This window comes from Typopeltis vanoorti, chromosome 6, assembly GCF_054136105.1.
Source record: "Typopeltis vanoorti isolate ZY-2024b chromosome 6, IOZ_Tvanoo_1.0, whole genome shotgun sequence".
NCBI lineage: Eukaryota > Metazoa > Arthropoda > Arachnida > Uropygi > Thelyphonidae > Typopeltis > Typopeltis vanoorti.
In genome coordinates, this window is record NC_143554.1 from 101,789,234 (window position 1) to 101,812,807 (window position 23,574).

The 23,574-nt window shown below is 38.1% G+C and overlaps 1 long non-coding RNA gene across 1 annotated transcript in view; it reads right to left on the reverse strand.

Moving 5' to 3' along the window:
- The window catches only part of LOC150105762 (uncharacterized), a 101,348-nt gene that overhangs the window by 43,917 nt on the left and 33,857 nt on the right, over positions 1–23,574 (reverse strand). Inside the window, exon 3 of the long non-coding RNA XR_016548431.1 lies at positions 519–578. This is a non-coding gene — a long non-coding RNA (uncharacterized LOC150105762). The remainder of the gene's footprint in view (positions 1–518; positions 579–23,574) is intronic.

Sequence of the window (23,574 nt, forward strand, 5' to 3'; positions counted from 1 at the left end):
TATCAAAATGGACCAATTATACTGGTCTGCTGCCACAAGCATTGATAAGAAAACATTTAGACAGTTATGCATGTGTATATGCTCTTTGGTCACTCTTTTAAATCCATAGAAGAATGACTACGAGGAGAGATTTAGAAGTTCTAAATCTGAACTACGAGGGCAGATTTAGAAAATGCAATCTATAGAGATAGTAAATAGGAAGAAATAAGATGATATGAGAGAAATATGTAAATTAGATGGAGATGTTTACCAGATTAATACAGAAGTAATGAAAAGGAGTGAATTGGAGAGGAGGGGAAGAGAAGAAGAACAAATGACCATTACTAGTAGTTGTATAAGGAAAGCATGGGCAAAATAGAGAAGAGCTGTTTTTAATAATAATAATTATAATTATTATTATTATTAAACTTGCAAAAAAAAACACCTAATTTAGTTAATAAAAGTAATACGGCAAAAAAAAAATATATATATATATATATATTATAAAATTATATTTAAAATATAAATTGAAAATATACCTTACTAATGCAAAACATCTGCAAAGACCTTCTTCTTCAGTAGTCTGCTATTCTAGAAGTCTGCGAAAGCATAATTATATCATAGAACCTTATTACTAGAAATACTAGTTAATGACTTATGAGAAAAACTGAAGTCATGAAATTTCTAATTCTATTTAATTAGAAATTATAATTAATCTAATTCCATTTTAATTATAAATGCATTATGATAATGAACTTTTATCACAGCACTTGGAGAGCCATTTTAAAAGTTACTGTCTTTTTCTGTGTATCAGACGATACTTTTTTTCTAAAATTTTTAGACCAAAAATTGGGGGTTGTCTTATACATGGAGGGGGGGGGGGATAACTGGTTGAGAGACCCGTGATTGCCATGGCAAAACTGCCATACCTTGTATCCGTGAACAGGCTTCTGCAATCACTAGCCTTTGTTAATTCTGTCAAATGACATTAACGGCTGATTTTGAATAAATCAATGAGAACTCTGAAAGCATTCATACGTCTATAACTTGTTGGCGAGGTAAGTAAGTTAATGCATTAACAATATTTTGAGCACTAGCCCATAAAATTGTTCAAAAATAAAAAACGATTGTCATATTCTTCAAAATTCAAGTTAAAAGTCATCAATTACAAAAAAAACATGGAAATAAAGCTTCAGAGAGACAAATTGGACCTCCTCCTCCCACTGACTGTATGATTAGACAGTGGAGAAAACAGAAGAACAACTACTCAAGATGCCAAAAAAAGAAGACGGGGGGGGCTTAAGAGGAAATCCAGCAAAATGGCCAAACTTGGAGCAGAGGCTTAAGACTGGGATTATGTGTGTCAACCAAGCTTATTCAATATGAGGCAAAAAGGTTTGCAAGAGAAATGAACATTGTTGATTTCAAAGGGAAAGACAAAATGGTGCTTCAATTTCATGAGGAGAGAAGGGCTGGCCATGAGAACACGAACCAAGTTAGCCCAGAAAATGCCTTCGTGAAGTCCTTCAAGAAATGTGGAATCAGCAATGCCATGGATGGAACCGAGGATGATCTCATATATATAGACAGTGATTCAGACTTAGAGGTTGAAGAAAGTGATATGACTGGAACTAATAGTGATGAAGAAAATGATATGCCCAGAACTGAGAGAGTGATGCATAATTTCTTAGTATGTATCTTAAAAATATTACCTAATTACTAAATATACTTTGAATATTTAAAAAATATATCAAGTGTGTTGCGTCTCATGTTTAAAATATTGATTTCTTAATTTTGGGTTTGAACAAGTAGGGTTCATACATGGGGGGAGAATCTTATACACGGAAAAATACAGTATAATAGCATAAATATAGGCTCACTCACTCACTAATTAATTTATAAATTAGATAGGAGATTAGCAGTCTTCAAGATATCAGCAAGTTACCAGTGATGTGTGCAAGACAGATCTCTTTTAGAACTTCTGTTGTTTAACATGTTCATTGTCAATCACACGATATCGCATGATGCGGGTTCTCACCGACCGGCCGATCATGTGGATGTCGCTAACTAAATAAAAAATTTAAAAAATTTGACCACCACACGAAATTCCAATTTTCTGCTTGGCAATGAAAGTGTTAACTAATATGTTATTGGAAAAAAAAAAAGGTTTTAAATAGCAATGAAAATAAAACAAAAGAGAACACATGGAATTAAGACAGAAGAACATTATTAGTAGGCATGTGATGATATAGCATGTTGATGGTGGATTATGCAATGTATTAATAGGAGGTGCATGATGCAGTGTGGATGGTGGACTGTATAGTTTATAAATAGTTTGGTTGTGGGACAAAGACTGACTATCTGTGATTAGTTATTGAATGACTTCATAGTGTCGCATAATAATAATAATAATAATAATAATTATTATTATTATTATTATTTGACACCTCCAGGGAGTCCTAAGCTCATCGAGGGAGGACACCTACTCTACATCTCTCTGTCTCCACCACTCAACCTAATCCACAAACCGCCTCGTCTACACCAATGCCATCTACTGTCCACTATCACCAATATTATTTTCACAGACAATCACAAACATCCATGCCCACGGCAGGATTCGAACCTGCAGCCTTTGGGCTGGAGAGCGGATATGCTAACCACTCGGCCAACCAGGCCGGCAATTTTATCTTATTATTATTAATAATAATATAAAACCATGATGCTAAGTTTTAATGAGTTATGACAGTGAACTGTCATCATGGTGACTCCTCAACAGGATTTGAATAGTCTGTGTGAGCAGATGAGCAAACTACCAGGTGGGTGTTACAAAGTATAAGGTTTTGAGATTTCAAAAGCAGGAAGGTATGCATTTGAAAGAAGTTTAAGAAATGAGGTACCTGAGAGATGAACACATGGTGATGAACAAGGACATGATATTTACATGTGACATTAACTTGTTAGCACAACATAATGGATTCTGGCAATGATTTAGAGGACAGCAATATGAAGAAATGAAAGGTAACTACTATGCGCAAGACCCTGTATGTGGAATGACATGCAGAGATTTTGATCTAGTTTTTCAAGGTGATATGAAAATATTGGAAGAGATTTAAATAGACAAATGCAGCCAACTGCAGATAATACAGAGTTGGAGAGAGAGCTATGAGAAGTGAAAGTGATTTTGAGGATCTCCAGGAGTATTTCAACAGAATGTCTACACAGGAAGATAAGCTGGCTATTTTTCAGTGTTGAGAAGTGTCAAGTGTGGAAGGCAAGAATATGGATTTGTTACAAATTACATAAGTGGGCATATTATTATTATTATTATTATTATTATTAGTAGTAGTAGTAGTAGTAGTAGTACGGGCAACTCCAAGGAGTCCCTAAACTCATCGAAGGAGGCCCTAACATCATGTCGAGAACAACTATTCAACATTCACACAGTATCATAATACAGAGTTGGAGAGAGAGCTATGAGAAGTGAAAGTGATTTTGAGGATCTCCAGGAGTATTTCAACAGAATGTCTACACAGGAAGATAAGCTGGATATTTTTCAGTGTTGAGAAGTGTCAAGTGTGGAAGGCAAGAATATGGATTTGTTACATATTACATAAGTGGGCATATTATTATTATTATTATTATTATTATTATTATTAGTAGTAGTAGTAGCAGTAGTAGTAGTAGTAGTAGTAGTAGTACGGGCAACTCCAAGGAGTCCTTAAACTCATCGAAGGAGGCCCTAACATCGTGTCGAGAACAACTATTCAACATTCATACAGTATCTATCATACTTCGCCTTGAACTCATTTACAGTCATGGCACCCACAACAGACTCTGGCAGCTTATTCCACTCATTTACCACTCTCCAAGTAAAAAACCTAGCTGTAACATCTTTGCTAACCACACTCTTGCCCAGTTTCCATGGATGGTCCCTAGTCCTCCCACTACCAGTCCTATTCTCAAAAATATCTTCTGAATTAATCTTATAGAAACCCTTCAGTAATTTGAATGTCTCAATCATATCACACCGTTTACCACCTATCAACCAATTTCTGCAACCCACAAATCTTCAACCTGTTCTCTTAAGGTTCATTCCATAGACCTGCTATCATCTTGGTTACTTGTCTCTGGATCCTCTCCACCTCCTCCCCATCAAGAAGAAACCCTGGCACCCATATCTGGGCACAGTAGTCCAGATGGGGTCTTATCAGGGCTTGATATAGAAGAACAGTAACTTGTTTGTCTCTGCTTGTTAAAATATTTTTCAGTAAACAAGTGATTTGATGAGCTGATTTAGCCACTTTTGCGATGGGTCCCCTAAACTTCAACTCCCTATCCACCAACACTCCCAAATCCCTGGCCTCGTCAATCTCCTGGAGTACAGCTCCACCAATGTGATACACTGCTGCTAATCTTTTTACCCCAAAATGCAAAATCTTACATTTTTCTACATTAAATTGACATCCATTCTCCTTAGCCCAGTCTTCCAAACTATCCAAATCATCCTGCAAAATTTTGACATCCTGAGCATTCACTATTGCTTTACCTAACTTTGCATCATCCGCAAACAGATGCACAGTTCCTCTCAGATCCTTTCCTATATCGTTAATGAACAAATTAAACAGTAGTAGTCCAAGAACATGACCCTGCGGCACACTGCTAGTCACAGGCCGTCTTTTGGACTCTACTCCTGAATAAACCACTCTCTGATATCTCTCAATCAACCACCCTCCTATCCATCTCACCAACCCTATATCCATTCTCATATGCTACAGTTTACTAATTAGAATTCCATGTGGTATCCTATCAAAGGCTTTAGCAAGGTCCAGTAGAATCACTGTAAACCCATTACCCTTATCCAGTTCAGCCATCACTGTGTTATAGAACGTGAGCAAGTTACTGAGGCATGATCTATCCTTCACAAAACCATGCTGTTCCCCATACATTATCCCATTTTCATCTATCCAATCTTGTATTTTCCTCTTGACTATTTTCTCCAAGACCTTGACACCAATTCCTGATATGCTGATCAGTCGGTAATTTTCAACAGCAGTCTTGGAACCTCCTTTATGCAGTGGAACTATTTTCCCCTCTTTCCACCCCCTTGGGACTAACCCAGAACCCAGTTTAGGGGACACATCGCAAAAGTGGCAAAATCAGCTAATCAAATCACTTGGTTGCTGAAAAACACTTTAATAAGCAGAGACAAACAGGTTATTGGTCCTCTGTATTACTTGCAATATATTGATAGTATTTTTCTTATCCTCAATGGCAAGTTGGCATTCACATTACACTTTGTCTATTCTTCATAACTGAGTGAGCCACCCTCATGACTTGTTCTTCTCTTCTAGTGCACAAGTGAATGATATCATCATTCACTTCATTATTATTATTTTCTGGACCTCCATAGAGTCACAAGCCTCAAGTGGGAAATCAACACTAGTCAATACAAAGTCTATCACACCACTCCTTAAACTCACCCACTGTTTACACCTCCACCATCCTCTCTTGCAATGAATTTCATGCTCCTACCACTTGCCATGCAAAAAATTTACTTCTTACCCTTTTTTACTCACTACTTCCTTTTACAACTTCCATGCATGCCTCCCCCACCCCTTTCCTTATTCCTGCCCTTTGTTCTGCCATATGAAAATTCTCCTCAGTGTTAATCCAATAACAACTTTTCAACACCTTAAATGTCTCAATAATATCCTCCCCTGCTTTGTCTTTTATCCACCAAACTCTGCACTCTGCATGCCCCCAGTCTGTCCTCATAATCAGCATTGTACAGTCCTGATACCTTTTTTTTTTATCCATCTGTGCACCATCTCCAAGGTTACCTCATCACCTTCAAATGTCAGTGACTAGATCTGAGCACAAAAATTCAGATGTGGTCTGATTTAAACTTTATACACTGGGTAGGCTGACCATATTTCCTTGAGACAAAAAGAGGCCATTAGGATGGCAAAAACAGGATGGGGGTTATGTAATATTCTGTCGTCATGAAAAAGTAAGACAATAAAAAAAAAATTATTACATAAACATATTGAGCTCACCATTATTCTTCAGTGACAGAACCTATACAAAAATTTAGTTAGATGTAGAGGGGGGGACTATTTCACCACAATCGTACCATGAATATTTCTCCAATGAAGTGATCTTAGGCAACAAATTTCGGTCTTTCAACACCTTATCATAAAACTTTTCAGACTCCATAACACAATACCAGTCTGGTTGGCCAAGTGGTTAGCATATCCGCTTTCTAGTCAAAAGGCTGTGGGTTTGAATCCACCATGGGCATGGATTGTCTGTGCAAATACTAGGTGGTGGACGGTAGATGGCATTGATGGATTGAGTGGTGGAGACAGACAGCTGTAGAATAGATGCCCTCCCGCGATGAGTCTGTGGATCTCTGGAGGTGTCTTGTAATAATAATAATAATAATTTTGTCTTACAACTAACATAGCTCTCATTGTCTCAACACTTAATCTAGATTTCTCCTTTGACCACATATTGTTCATAACAGAAAATATTATCTCAACAGGTACTGTACTTCCTGGAAGACAAAGAATAAACTCTACAATATTACAAAAGTCTTGAAAATCTTGGTGATTTTCACTCATTTCAGAAAAAATCTGTACCCATCTATCAGCTACAGGAACGTTTTCTTTATTCCATGTATCCAACTGCCTCATAATTATAGATTTTATGAGGGTCCACTGATCGAATACACGAGTTTCTTCTGTTTCTGTGCATCTGATGAGTTCCTAGTTCAGGCTGCCTTGTATTTCGTTCCATTCAGGTGTCTTCCTTAGTAGCACCCACTTGAACTTTTCAGTGTTTCAAAACTGCACTTCCACTTGTTGAAAGCCATATTCTAAGCTGGTTTCATAGAAATTCTCAACTATCCCAGAAAACTTAGCCTCATTATTTTCTCCTGAATCTATTAGCATTTTTAGTTGTTTTTTGACATCAGTAGTTACAAACACTTCACTTTTTCTAGACTCGAAATTGTTTACAAGATTTTTAATGTTCATGGCTACTTCTGTAGCTGAAATATTTTCTTTTCCAATTAAGCAGATCTATTTGGAATGTAGATACTTGATCTCTTGCAAATGACAAACACAATTTCAAACAGGGATCTTCAAACAATTTTTGCAACATAACAGGGCATTTTTCTTGAGAAAGAAAATAAGAATGAAGCCCATCAAACATGCTTAAAATTCTGTCAGATGATGGAAACAAGGACAAAAATCTTGTATTTCCATGCTCTAACAATTTAGCATAATTGTCTCCTGCAAAGTCACAAAAGTTTTTCAGTTCTTCAACTCTGACTGTGTGTATATTGAAGTATTTGTATACTTTCACTCAAAATATTCAGTATCAATTGGTAAACAGTTGACAGCACACTGGAGACAATTGTGAATAATGTGTGCCCCACAACCAATACCGATAATCTGCCTCTTCAGTTTCGTTTCAAATTTTTGCCACACATTATTTTTGCCAAGTCTTTTGCAACAATCAAAACTGGTGTTCGTTTTATCTGCACACAAAGCAACAATTTTGTTTTGTAAGGCAAATTTGTCACTTCTTACCTTCAACATAGCACACTGCAGGTCAGATGTTTCACGAGGAAAGGAAATAAAGTCCACAATTTTGTCTTCAACACTACAATTTGGCAAAATGTACCACACAATTTTGGAAAAAGTTTGATGTCCTTTTTGTTTCATGCATCTAAATTGACTGTAATGCTTTTTTTTTTGTTTTATTCAAATCCTCTATTACTTCATCTAATATTATTGTTATTATTATTACCCAAGACCCCATGGAGTCAGAAACTCATCTGGGAGGTCCTTTTATCAAACACACTCAAATTCTCTGCAGACACCACACACACTCAGGCAAGGCATTCCAATCATTCACAACACTGCATGAAAAAAAAAAAAAAAATCTGCTTCTCACTCCCCTACTAACACCCTCTTCATACAGTTTCCAGGGATGACCTCTGGTTCTCCCCTGATCTCCCACTATTTTCTGTAGAACCTCTCCAGCATTGATCCTATAACAACCCCCTTACTAACTTGTAGGTCTCTATCATATCTTTCCTCCTGCCAACCGGACTCTGCAAGTGGCATCTTTTCAATCTTTCCTCATATTCGACATTCCAGAGGTTAGAAACTACTTTAGTCAGTCGCTCTGGACCCTTTCCAACATCTCTTTGTCCTTCTGAAAACCAGGTGACCAAATCTGGACACAATGGTCCAGATGTAGCATAATCAAAGCCTTATACAATGGAACAAGAATCTCCCTACTTCTACAAGTCAGTGTCTTCCGCATCACTTCCAGAAGCCTTTGTGTTGTCGTCACAATTTTCATCATGTATCTCCTAAATTTCAGATCCTTATCTACTATCACCCCCAGATCTCTTATTTCCTCCACCTCCAAATATGTATGGTGATAAAACGTTCGTAATTATTGCTTGTGATTTGGTACATGCTGAAGAAAATTTTGGTTCATAAATTTTATTTATCAATGTTGACAAACAGCGATTTGTGTGAAACTTTGGCCATTATGCACAGTATGATAATGTTAAATTGTGAATGAAGATATTTATAATTAATAATACTTCATTCATAATTAACATGATCTACCATATCATAAGCAGAACTTATTTAAATTAATTTTGTTAGTCTCTTGCTTATAAAATGTTATTCATGTAATTCCTTTTAAGTTTTGTTAGTTAATTTTATTTATGTAATTTTAGGGTATATCATAGACATGAAAAGGCTCTATATTAAAGTGTCATTTATTTCATTTGCTTTATTCCTTTAATAATAATATAAGAAACTGTGATGTATGTAATTTTAATTTATCCAGAAGATTCCTTATGATATCATTTGATTGGTTGTTGTGAGAAATCATGCGAATTTCTCCTAGCGCGTGTTGGAGCGTGAACTACTATATACCAAGGGAAAAGCATGTTCGATGTGAGCTAAACCAGTGAGAACCAGTTACTGGCGGGAAAAAGGAACGAGTGGACATGAACACGAAAGTAAAAAGGAAAAACGAGTAGGAGGGAGTATAAAGAACGGTAGCTAGAGATTGAAGGGGGATTTTGACATACCGAAAATGGAATAGAAAGGACTGGGAATTGCTTGGCATTTTAACTTACCTTTTTCGGAGTTGGATTTCTACCAAAACTTCCTAACGCCTAGCAGCGGAGTAGTGCAGGACATAGAATAATACGTATAAGAAAAGGAAAAAATGGGTAGATAATTTAAACCAAGTGCATAAAGGTTATATTCTCCCGAGTCTATAAATCAATCGTGGAAATAGAAGATTCTTTTAAGTTTGTGTTACTACAAAGTAAAAGTCAGCAAGGACTTTAAAGATGTTGTTTGATTTCCTTATGATGTGATGAAGCTATATCCTGGTAAGATTACCTTTTCTATACTTAGTGAGAAGTAACGAAAATTAATTCCGGCGAAAGTAATTTATTCCTAGTTGCTGTATTCAGCGAGTCAAGATTTAATGTGTTAAGACTTTTCCCTCTTCAAGTGACAAATGCTATATTATTGAATTAGGTGTTCATTGACTGAATGAGAATATTGAGGAGCCTATTTTGTTGTAATTTAGGAATCTCGAACTTACAAGAACTAATTTTGATTGACTGAGCTTAGAGAATTACAAAGGAATGTCTGATGGTTCATGAGTTGTATTCTTTCTGAATATCTTGAACTGATTTGATATTTAAAATGTTTTGAGATGTAACCTTAGTCAGAGTAAAGTTATGATAGAAGTTCTTTATAACAAGAAGAATAAGATCTGTTAATATAGTTTTTAATTATAAATTTTAAGTTCAGCTGAGTAGTATACTAGTATCTTAATGAGAGCTTTATATTTGTTTAATTGTAATGTCCCTGTTGGAATACTGTGTCATGATGTAATTTATGTAACACTGCATTAAATAATTTTAATTGAATTCAATCTTGTATTTGCCTGATTTTTTCATTGTACTGCTCATTAAAATAATTCGAATCTTAGCGGGAACCCTATATAATAAAGAGAACCTCGGCCTAAAATCAGCTTTATAATAACCTAGTACAGTTGATGGTTGATTTATCAAAGTTGCTCATGCAATTCAGAACATGGAGTGGCACAGTATAATATAAATTTTCTTCATGTTCAGATGATATATCAGCAGACAACTAGTTAAATACTAATGAGAGAGAACTATAAGACGATAAAACTTGATTGAGCAGAAGCTACAATTCAACAATAAGTAACAAGCACTGCACTTGCTGCTATTTTATCACTTTCACTATCACTTCTGACCATAAACGAGCTGATGTTTTTAACTGAAGCCAGAGTCTTTTCGGCATCCTTATGTTTCTGGCTATGTAGATGTTGGTTGATGTCACTTCTGCCTACATGAGCAACGGAAAAATGGTGGTATGCCAATATTACAATGCTGGCATACCACTTTTGTTCTATCACTACCCAGATTGTCCAGTTTAATAAATTTGAATTCTTTCTGGAGATTGTCATTAAAACTGCAGTTTCGCCTCTTTGACATTGCAAGGATAGACTTAAAGCTTTAAAAAATAAGACTTAAAACTTTAAATAACATGAAATTTAAACCACCGGCATCGAATAAGCCACTGGTTAGCATACAGGCAAAACAACTAATGCTATAGCAGAACAGATGTCACATCTGAGACGCGCAAGTGTTGCTAACATGTATTTTTTATTTTCTCTGAATAAATCACTGCAGATATCGATATTTAGTATCAAACAAGGAGACTCCATGGTTATACAAATTACTGGTATCCACGATATTGATATACGATTATAGGTTATGAATAATAATTTATGACTGACCAATATTAAATTATATATTTATAGTTTTTATTGAAAACGGGACAAAATTGATATTTTTATTAAAATGATGGGACAGCTGTGAAATATGAAAAAAATGGATTGATGGTACTGTCCTGTTCAAAATGGTACTTATGGTCAGCCTAATACTAGGACTACCATCACCCTTTTACCTCTCATGGTCAACGTTCTCCTCAATATTGCAAAAATTTCTGAGATAACACCAGAATCTTTGCAATATGTCCTCTTAACTACAAATTTCTATCTACGATCGCCTCAAGATCCTCCCCTTGCTTTGCTTCCTCTACTACTTCCAAAATAACTCCACCAAGTTGGTACAAAGCATTCCATCTGTGGATCCCAAATTTCAAAACTTACATTTAGTTGCATTAAACTCATATTCCAATCCATTGCAGCCAGCCTGGTTGGCTGAGTGGTCAGCATATCCACTCTCCAGCCAAAAAAGCTGAGGGTTCGAATCCCACCGTGGACATGGATGTTTGTGATTGTCTGTGAAACTAGTGCTGGGGGTGGTGGTGGTGGTGGTGATGGGCAGAAGATGGCTGTGGTGGAGATGGAGAGTTGCAGAGTAGGTGCCCTCCCTCGATGAGTCTTTGGAGACTCCCCAGAGGTGTCATGTAATAATAATAATAATAATTTGCCCACCTTTCCAACTTATGCAAATCCTCTTGAAGAGCCAAAACGTAACCACTGTAATTACTGTTACCAATAACACTTCCAGGTTTCACATCATGTGCAAACAACTGAATATCTTTTTGGAGCCAGTGACAATATCATTGCTATTAAAATTTAACAGTAATGGTTACAGTACTTAACCCTATGAACTCCACTTGTTACCTTCCTACTCCCTGACACTTCTCCACATACAAAGCTCTGATATCTGTCAGAAAGCCAGTTACATATCCAGCCCACTAAACTGATATCCAAATACCTCATATTGCAACATAATTCTTCTAAGGGCGGTAGCGGACTGCAGGTGTCTAATTATAGGCCAGTTTGTGTGTCATCAGTAGTTAGTAAGATCTTGGAGAAAGTAGTGAAAGACTTATACAGCATTGGGCAGATGAGGGTAATGTTATCTGTGAGAGTCAACATGGATTTCTGAAGGGGCGCTCTTGTTTTAGCAATATGCTAGCCTTTTATGATAAAGTTACAAGAGCATTAGATGAGGGAAAGGCATATACTGCAATTTTCATAGATTTAGTGAAGGCATTTGACAGGGTGTCACATGATAAGCTGATATTTAAGTTGCAGCACATGGGTCTGGATGTCAGATTGGTCAACTGAATTCAGGATTGGCTGTCCAATAAGTATTAGAGAGTTGTGTATGGTGGGACAGTTTCAAGGAAGCAGAGGGTTACAAGTGGTGGTCCCACAGGGCTCAGTACTGGTACCTATATTGTTTAACCTTTATATCAATGACATTGTTGTTTGCAAATGATGCGAAGCTTGGAAGGATTACTAGTAATAGTGCAGATGCGGCATCCCTGCAAGAGGATTTGAATAAGCTAGATAGATGGGCAAATGAATGAAAGGGGGGTGTCGTTTAACACAGCAAAATGTAAGGTCTTGAGGTTTGGGAAAAATCGATGGGATGCTGCATATTCTATGGGAGGAGTTATACTGGAGGAAGTAGGGGAGACAAGAGATCTGGGGGGGTTGATGATTGATAGAAGCCTGAAATTTAGGGGACATATTGCAAAGGTGGTGAAGGTAACACAGAGGATTGCTGCAATAATCAGAAGGACACTGACCTGCAGAGATAAAATGGTTATCATTCCATGTATAAGTCTCTGATCAGACCACACTTGTACTATTGTTCTCAGATTTAATCTCCAGGATTTGAAGGGGATAAATTAACTGTGGAAAGGGTACAAAGGCAGATAACAAAGATGGTTTCAGGCCTGTATAATGATAGTTATGAGGATTGGCTGAGGGAATGTGGACTGAAGAGTTTGGTGGATAGAAGAAATAGAGGTGATATGATTGAGAATTTTAAACTGTTGAGAGGTGGTTACAGGGTTGAACAGCAGGAAGGAGTGATGACAAGAGGCCATCTTTGGAAGTTAAGAAAGGAAACTGTGAGCAAGAGGGTGAGGAGTCGTTTCTTTGCATGGAGGGTGGTTGAACCATGGAACATTGCCTGACGGAGTGGTGAGAGCGAGAACAGTCAATGAGTTTAAGGAGTGGTATGATAGACTTTGTGTTTCTTAGGGGGGGGGGCCTCCCCTCGATGAGTCTTGATAGGCTTTGTGTTTCTTAGAAAGGACCTCCCACGATGAGTCTTTTGACTCCATGGAGGCCTGAATAATAATAAAATAATAATAATGGGCACTCCATGGGGTCAAAAGACTCATTGTGGGAGACCCACTCTATCCATTAACATAATACTATCATACATCTCCTTAAACCTATGCACTATTGAGGCACTGACAACCATCTCTGGCAATCCATTCCACTTATTCATCACAAGTAAAGAACCTAGTCTGCACGCACACGCACACACACACACACCCTTATTAATCACAGTCTTAAACAAGTTCCAAGTGTGAGTCTCCCTTGTTTTCCCCATACTTCCCATATATTGAAAAAATTCTTTTGTGTCAATCATAGAATCAATCCCTTTAGTAACTTATAACTTTCTATCATATCCTCTCTCCTTCACTTGTCAGCTAAATTCTGCAACTCCCATATCCTCAATCTATCTCAAAAACCAACTCGTCATGTGGCACCTTGTCAAATGCCTGCCTTTGAAAAAAAAAAAAAAAAAAAAAAGACAGTGTATGCTTTACCTTCATCTACTGCTCTAATTACTCTAATTTAATAGGTAACCAGATTACTAAAACACGAGTGCCTTTAACAAATCCACACTGCCCTGCATAAATAATATTACCCTCATCTGCCCAATTCTGTATACAAGTTCTTATCAATTTCTCTCCAAAATGTTAAAAACTACAGAAGAAATACAAACAAACCTATAGCTTGACACCTCTATTCTACCACCACCTTTATGCAGTGGCACTACCTCACTCTCCTTCCACTCTCCAGGAACCAGTCCCATTGCAAGACTTTCGTTGATCAGCCGAATTAATGGCACAGTCAGTTCGATAGCACATTCTCTTAAAACTGATGAAATTCCATCTAGTCGAGTGCCTTACTGACATTTAGCATACTCAATATTTGAAATAAATCCTCTTCATTCACCTCTAACAAATCATCACAATTATCCTCCCCTTTGCTACTTGCTGTACCAGATGGAACAGTCTAATAAATAGATAATTAAATAGCTCAACAATGTCATCTGCATTGTCATCGGATTCCCGTCTTCATCCAGCAAGATAATCCATCCACTCCCATTTTTTCTCCTACTTGGCACATAAAAAAAAACTTATTGGGATTTTTTTGGATTGCAGTGCAAGTCTCCTTTGATATTCTAATTTTTCTCTCTTTACAATACTTTCCTAGCCTGAGCCTTATTATTATTATTATTATTCAGGCCTCCATGGAGTCAAAAGACTCATCGTGGGAGGCCCTTCCTAAGAACATAAAGTCTGTCAAGAATCATCGAGGAGAGGTCCCCCCCCCCAACTAAGAAACACAAAGTCTATCATACCACTCCTTAAATTCATTGACCATTCTTGCTCCCACCACTCCATCAGGCAATGCATTCCACAGTTCAACCCCTCCATGCAAAAAAACCACTCCTCACCCTCTTGCTCACAGTTTCCTTTCATAACTACCAGGGATGGCCTCTTGTCATCACTCCTTCCCGCTGTTCAACCAAGCGAAAGAACTCCCCAGTGTCAACCCTGTAACCACCTCTCAACAGTTTAAAAGTCTCAATCATATCACCTCTCCTTCTTCTTTCCCCAAAACTCTGCAGTCCACATTCACTCAGCCATATTCTCATAACTAACATTGTACAGTCCTGAAACTGTCTTTGTTATCCACTTCTGTATCCTTTCTATAGTTAATTTATTCCCTTCAAATCCTGGGGAACAAATCTGAGAACAACAGTCTAAGTGTGGTCTGATCAGAGACTTATACAATGGAATTATAACCATTTTATCTCTGCAGGTCATTGTCCTTCTCATTATTGCAGCAATCCTCTGTGTTACCTTCACCACCTTAGCAATATGTCCCCTAAATTTCAGGTTTCTATCAATCATCAACTCCAGATCTCTTGTCTCCCCTACTTCCTCCAGTATAACTCCTCCCATAGAGTATGTAGTGTTCCATCGATATTTCCCAAACCTCAAGACCTTACACTTTGCTGCATTAAACTGACACCCCCATTCATTCATTTGCCGATCTATCTAGCTTATTCAAATCCTCTTGCATGGCTACCACATCTGCACTATTACTAGTAATCCTTCCAAGCTTTGCATCATCCACAAACAACTGAATATCCCTTGCAATCCAATGACAATATCTTTGATATAAAGGTTAAACAATATAGGTCCCAGTACTGAGCCCTGTGGGACCACCACTTGTAACCCTCTGCTTCCTTGAAACTGCCCCACCATACACAACTCTCTGATACCTATCGGACAGTTAATCCTGAATCCAGTTGACCAATCTGACATCCAGACCTATGTGCTGCAACATAAATATCAGCTTATCATGTGGCGCCCAGTCAAATGCCTTTGCTAAGTCTAAGAAAATGACAGTATATGCCTTTCCCTCATCCAATGCTCTTGTAACTTTATCATAAAAGGCTAGCATATTGCTAAAACAAGAACGCCCCTTCAGAAATCCATTTGACTCTCACTGATAACATTAACCTCATCTGCCCAATGCTGTATACGGTCCTTCACTACTTTCTCCAAGATCTTACTAACTACTGATGACACACAAACTGGCCTATAAATAGACACTTCCAGTCTGCTACCGCCCATATGCAATGGCACTATCTTACCTTCCTTCCATTCCATGGGCACCTTTCCCGCAGCCAGACTTTCACTGAAAAGCCAGGCCAAAGGCACTGTCAGTTCCCTAGCATATTCTCTCAAAACTCATGGTGAAATACCATCCAGTCCCACAGCTTTACCGACATCCAGAGTACTCAGTATTTGAAACACACTCTCCTCCTGTACCTCTAAACCTCGAACCTGCCAAATCCCCTCTAGCATTAAAACTGACTCCTCCAGGATGAAATACTCCAATAAAGTGTTCATTGAACAATTCCACTATGTCCTCTGCATCAGTCACCCTATTCCCATTTTTATCCCACAATATCATTCTTCCATAGTCATTTCTCCTCCTACTGGCCACATAGCTAAAAAATTCCCTAGGATTTTCTTTGGATCTTAGGGCCGATCTCCTCTCATATTCCAGTTTCACTTTCCTTACCACACTAGTCACTCTTCTGGCCTGTGTCTTATATTCTTCATGCATCTTCTCTTCACCTGTCTCCTTATATCGCTTCCATAGCCTCTTTTTCGCATGCAATTCCTGTTTAATATTGTTTGTCATCCACTTTACTCCAAATTGTGTCCTCTTCTTCACTCGTGGTATACAACTTACCACTGCTGCTAACAAATATTCTTTCACAATTTCCCATGCACTAATGATATCCGGCCTTCCAATTCCTCCCTCCATGAAATTTTCCGAAGTTGACGTCTAAGACTATTATAATCACATGCTTTATAATTCCACATAAGTTCCCATCTCTTTGATACTCCTGCATGTCTATTCATTTTCCAAGTCAAAACCATATGGTCCCTCTCTCCAACTGGTGGGAGAGATGTCATCTCAGTTATTATCGACTCTTTCCAAAACTTTTGAACCTCTTGTTCCCTCTGTTACATGTTGCCTAAGACATTTGTCCCTCAAGAATTCTAGAAATTCCATTCCCCTATTGCTACATGTATCCTCCTCTCTCCAATTTACACTACTGTAGTTAAAATCTCCCATAACAATCATTCTTCTTGCACTTGCCAAACTTAACTGTCTAAACATCTCCTGGTCCCCATCCTCTGTGCTCCTGGGTCTGTAGCAACACCCCACTAAATATCCTGTCTTGCCTACCTCTACCTCACACCATATGCTCTCAAAATCATTTATCTCACTTCCTTCCAAAGCCTCCACTGTTAGAGGACATAGGTTGTCACTTATCATATGCAGTACGCCTTCCATAATCTTTTTTTTTTTCATCTGCATTCCCCTTTTATTCCATTTTTTGTCATCCATTTGACTCTAAATTGCTTTATCTTCTTCACTCGAGGTATATAATCTGTCATGGCTGTCAACAATTTTATCTTCTCATGCGCCCTTGCACTAACGACTAATCTTCCTTCAAATTCTTTCATTCATTGTACTGATGAAAGCTGGTTTCTAAGTCTATGATAGTTATCTTCCTTATAATTCCACATAAATTCTTTCTGTTTTGATATCTACACGACTATTCATCCTCACAGACACAATCAATTCCTCTGATGCTATGATCAAATCAGAAACTCTTGATCATCATGTTCCCTCCACCACCACAATATGCTGTCTAAGACAGTTGTCACTGAACAAATACAAAAATTCAGTATCCCTTAGTAGAGGACTTGTCAAACTAATTTATCTAAACATTTGCTGCTCATCACCATCTATATTCAACAGTTTATAGCAGTGTTTTTCAACCTGTGGTCTGTGGACCACAGGTGATCCGTGACGATGGGACCGGTGGTCCGTAGGCAGACTTAAATTAATTAAATAAATATATATTTTTTAATTATCCAAACAAAAAAATTAAAATTGAATAAGTAAGTAAAAATTATTGAAATCAAATGGAGACTTAAAACAACAACAACGACAACAACAAATAGCATCAGAATGTTCTAAGGCGGAAGCAATAAAACTATATTGTTGTTCACTTCACCCCTCTTTTATTATTCGTCATTCTGCCACTACCTTGCTGCTACAAATTTAGCAGCAGAATGAAGAATAATAAAAGAGGAGTGAAGTGAACAACAATATAGTTTTATTGCTTCTGTCTTCCCTTGCTGTTTTGTGAGATTTGAAGTGAACATGTGTTATCCACATTTCAACTAATTGCATGTTGTTTATTGATTTTTATTATTAAAGGTTTCCCTCCTTCAAACAAAGCTCAGTATATCTTCAGAAGTGCTAAATGAGACTTGGACAAAGTGTGTCCTGAGTTAACCCCGGTATTCATATATTTATATATTTTTCGGAAACGTTTTTTAATAATGGAAAAGTGGCTTAGAACTAGGACTTGAAAAGAAGGACAAATGAAACAGGTGATACTAACCCTAATTGTGATACACGTGTTGTAACAGTGAGTAAATCTGATACTATTAAAGTAGAAGAAACCAGCAGTTCAAAGAAAAACTAAATAGGAAATATAACAGTTAATATTTGGAATTCGGGTTTACTTGGTGTGGAGATGAAAGTGAACAGAAACCTCAGTGTGTTTTGTGTTATGAAGTGTTGTTGAATGAGTGCATGAAACCTGCGAAACTCTGACCACATTTAGAAACTAAACATTGTGATGTGAAAAATTAGCCAATCGAATTTTTTCAACTCAGGGTTATTAATTCATGGGAAAGATATAGTTTCGGCCATGGGTTCCATTAATAGGAAGGCATTGAAAGCATCCTATCTCTTAAGTTTGCACACAGCAAAAACAGGGAAGCCTCATTCTATCGGGGAAAATTTGCTAGTTCCAGCTATAAAAGATGTGGTTAAAACTGTGTTTGGTAACAAGTTACTAAAAGATGTTGATTTGACTCCTCTTTCGAATGACACTGTCGGTCGCAGAATTAATGATATTGCAGGTGATATAGAATCACAGTTAATCGAAAGCATTAAGAAGCACCCTTATTATGCATTACAAATAGACAAGACTACTAATGTTACAAATGATGCGCAGTTAATATGTTACATAAGATATGCGCATGATAACAACATTCATGATGACATTCTCTTTTGTAGAACTTTGCCTTCCTGAACAACTGGAGATAAAATATTTCACACTCTCAATAATTACATAACACACAAAGAGATCCAGTGGGAAAAATGCATATGCTTCTGTTCGGATGGTGCTCGTGCCTTTACAGGCAGGCATAGTGGGGTTGTTTCTATGGTCAAGGAAGTAGCTCCGGATATGAAAGTAGAACTTGAGTAATGCAGAAATCGCAAGTAAAAAAAATCGAAAGAATAAATGATGGCGAAAGTTCGACGCATGTTGGACCGAAAGTACTGAAACAAACAAAGATGAATGACAGTAAAAGTGAGAAGAATGATAGCGAAAGTTGGACGCATGTTAGTCCGAAAGTACGGAAACAAAGAAAGATAAATGAGAGTGAAAGTGAGAAGAATGATAGTGAAAGTTGGACGTATGTTGGACCGAAAGTACGGAAACAAAGAAGGATGAATGAGAGGGAATGTGAGAAGAGGGGGTCGAGAGTTAGAAAGATTTAATAGAGAGAATGTGTCGCGAGGTTCGGAAAGTGAATTAGATTGGATGAGGCAAGAAATGAAATGGATGCGGAATGAAATTAAGAGAATTCAGGTCAAAACTATTAAAATAAATCATGATGGCATGAAAGAGTTAACGAAAGATGAGCGAGTGGCGTTGTATGGCGACTCCATTATTAAAGGTGTGCTAGAGGATAAAATGCACAAGGTATGTTTTCCAGGCGGTAAAATAAGTAGAGTGATTGAGGCATTGGATATGAGGCGGGAGCGAGCAAAAGAGTTAATTGTATTAATTGGTACAAATGATTTGAGAGAGAACAAAGAGCATGTCAAAATGAATGTCAAGAGACTGCTTGGAAAGATAAAAGAGAATAGTGTGACAGGAAGGGTGGTCAGTGTGTTGCCTAGGTATGATTGTGGTGAAATGAGGCGGAGAGCAAGGATTATGAATGGTATTCTGGCTGAAATGTGTGAGGAGATGGGTGTACAGTTTGTTAATGTGTGGAATGAGTTTGAGGGACGAAGTGAGCTGTATGGGAGCGATGGACTGCATTTGAGTGGTTATGGTGTGAGTCGCTTGGAGAGATTGCTGCTGGAAGGTAGAGAAGTGAATAGAGAAAATGAATCAGATCGAGAGGGGAGTGATGTGGAAGAGCAGGAGAGTAAGACAGGAGAGATTGAAGAAGTGGAAATGAATAGAGAGGTGAGTGGTATGAGTATAGAAAATGAGAGAATGTATGTGCAAGAGGAGCAGGGAAACGGGGAGGCTCAGGGTGGACAGGGATACACAGCGTGAGAAAGGTGGATGCTCCAAGAGGAGGTGAGAGCATGTGTAGGCAGGAAAGTAATGGGATGATCAAGGATCAAAAGGAAAGAGATGGAATTACAAAGGGTTCTAAAATGAAGAAGCAGAAAGGGAAATGGCCCCAGTATAGCATGGAGAGATCACATCGCGTGAGTGGTATCAGTGGAACTAGCTGTAGATCCAGAAATGAGTTGTTGTGTTTGTATACCAATGCTAGAAGCATAAGAAACAAGGCGGATGAAATGCTTGCACTAATTGTGTCTGTGTACCCAGAGATTGTTGGAATAAGTGAGACATGGTTAGATGAGGACGACATCCTGACAGGAATAGAGATGGAAAGGTATGATTTGTTTCGTGAGGATAGAAGGGATAAAAAGGGAGGGGGAGTGCTATTGATGATAGAGAAAGAGTTATGTCCATACAAGGTAGAGATGCAAGAGGGAAATAGGGCCAGTGGTTTTGAGGCAGTATGCTGTGAGTTAGAGGTGAATAGAATCAAATACTTGGTGGGATGTTGTTATAGACCTGGTAATGTGGATGGTGGTGATAGTGAAATGTATAGTCAAATAAGCCAAGCAAATAAGAAAAGGGTGATCATTATGGCTGATTTTAATTATGGCAATATAGACTGGATTGAAGAGATAGCGACTGGAAGTAAAGAAAATGAGTTTCTTGAGTTTTTGAGGGATAACTACCTCAGACAGTATGTAACAGACGGCACACGAGGATTAAGGGTCTTGGATTTGGTCATCTCATCGGAGGATGTAATTATAAATGAGGTGTCAAATCATCCACCAATTGGTGAAAGTGACCATGAGGTGATTACCTGGGTGGTTGCCAGCAGTGCAAGGACCCCTGTGAAAAAAGGGTATATGTGGAACTACAAGGGGGGTGATTATGAAGAGCTCAGGAGACAGCTTGCAGATGTAGCATGGAATGAGGAGTTAGCTGGAAAAGAGATCAATGCAGCTTGGGGGATTTTCAAAAACTATTTAGTAGATGCAATGTCTAAATGTATACCACGGGTGAGAAGGTTAAATAAGGTAGGTGAGATGGATGAATAAAGAGATTAAGCATGCAATACAGAAAAAAAAGGCATTGTGGAGACAGCATAAGAGAAGTGGAAGTAACCAATTTCATGAGGTCTACAAAGACCAGGCAAGGAGGGTGACTTGGTTGGTGAGAGTAGCTAAAGAGAGGTATGAACAGCAGTTAGCTAATGAAGCCAAAAAGAATCCTAGGGAGTTCTTTCGATATGTAGCCAGCAAAAGAAAGAATGATTATGGAAGGATGACATTGATTGGAGGAAATGGTATAAAGACAGCTGTTGCAGAATGTGTTGTGGAGATACTTAATGAGCAATTCATAAAGATCTTTCAATCTTGTGAATGTGACTTCATGGAGAGATTAAGAGCAGTTCATGATGGGGAGGAGAGACTGACTGTAAGTGAGCAAGAGGTGTTTGGGAAGTTGAGTAAACTAGATGTAAATAAGGCTGTGGAACTTGATAATATATCACCACGTATTCTGAAGGAGTGTGCCAGAGAGTTGACACCTGCCTTGACATATTTTTTTAATACGAGTCTTGCACTTGGTCAAGTTCCTAAAGAGTGGAAGGAGGGCAAGATTGTGCCACTTCATAAAGGAGGTGATCGAACTCAAGCATCAAACTATAGGCCTATCTGTGTGTCAGGTGTTGTGGTTAAGTTGTTGGAGAAGCTTGTGAGAACTAGGATCCAGAGTTGGGTTGACAACAATGGTATAATCTTTGATGGACAGCATGGATTTGCTAAAGGGAGGTCATGTTTTAGTAATCTACTTACTTATTACAATAAAGTGACTGCTTCCTTGGACAGAGGAGAAGGATACACAGTAATATACTTGGATTTCGCAAAGGCTTTTGATAGAGTACCTCATGATAAGTTGACAGTCAAACTAGAGCAGATGGGGTTGGATATTAGATTAGTGCATTGGATTGGAGACTGGCTATCTGATAGGTATCAACAAGTTGTGTATGGGGGTGCAATATCCAGGAAAAGGAAAGTCACTAGTGGAGTGCCTCAGGGGTCTGTTTTAGGGCCATTACTATTTAACTTATATATTAATGATATTGGTGAAGATTTGGATGGAGATATTCAGTTGTTTGCAGATGATGCAAAGTTGGGACGAACCATAAAGAGTAGTGAAGATGTTGTGGCCTTGCAAGAAGACTTGAATAAATTGAGTGATTGGGCAAGCAAATGGGGATGTGAGTTCAATGTTGCAAAATGTAAAATTTTAAAATTTGGAAAACAAAGATGGGATGCAGAATTTATGCTTGGTGAGAATATATTGTTGGAAGTAGAGGAAATAAGAGATCTGGGGGTGATAGTGGATAAGGATCTAAAATTTAGGGGACACATCGCCAAAATTGTGAAGACAACACAAAGACTTCTGGGAATGATGCGGAGGACACTGACATGTAGAAGTAGCGAGATACTTGTTCCAATGTGTAATTCTTTGATTAGGCCACACTTGGACTATTGTGCCCAGATTTGGTCACCGGGTTTTCAGAAGGATGAAGAGATGTTGGAAAGGGTCCAAAGGTGACTGACTAAAGTAGTTTCTGACCTCTGGAATGTTGAGTATGAGGAAAGATTGAAAAGATGTAATTTGCAGAGTCTCGTGGAGAGAAGGAAGAGGGGAGATATGATAGAGACCTACAAGTTGGTAAGGGGTTGTTATAGGATCAATGGTGGAGAAGTTCTACAGAGAATAGTGGGAGATCAGGGGAGAACCAGAGGTCATCCCTGGAAACTGTATAAGGAGGGTGTGAGTAAGGGAGTGAGAGGCAGGTTTTTTTCGTGCAGAGTTGTGAGTGATTGGAATGCCTTGCCTGAGAGCGTGGTGTCTGCAAGTAGTTTGAATGTGTTTAAGACACGGTATGATGAGATGTATGTGTAAGATAAAAGGACCTCCTAGATGAGTCTTTGACTCCATGAGGTCTTGTTTAATAATAATAATAATAATAATATATGAATTGGGTACATTGTTTCATACATAGGAACCGTTAGCCTCCAAAGGAATGCCACCAGAATTTAAAGCTGTGCTAATTATTATTATTATTATTATTATTACAGGCAACTCCAAAGAGTCCTTAGACTCATTGAGGGAGGCCCTAAACATCATGTCAAGAACAACTATTCAACATCCACACAGCATCTCTCATACTTTGCCTTGAACTCATTCACAGTCATGGCACCCACAACAGACCCTAGCAACTTATTTCACTCATTTACCACTCTCCAAGTAAAAAACCTAGTTCTAACACCCTTGCTAACCACACTCTTGCCCAGTTTCCATGGATGGTCCCTAGTCCTCCCACCACCAGTCCTGTTCTGAAAAATATCTTCTGAATTAATCTTATAGAAACCCTTCAGTAATTTGAATGTCTCAATCATATCACCCCTTTTCCACCTATC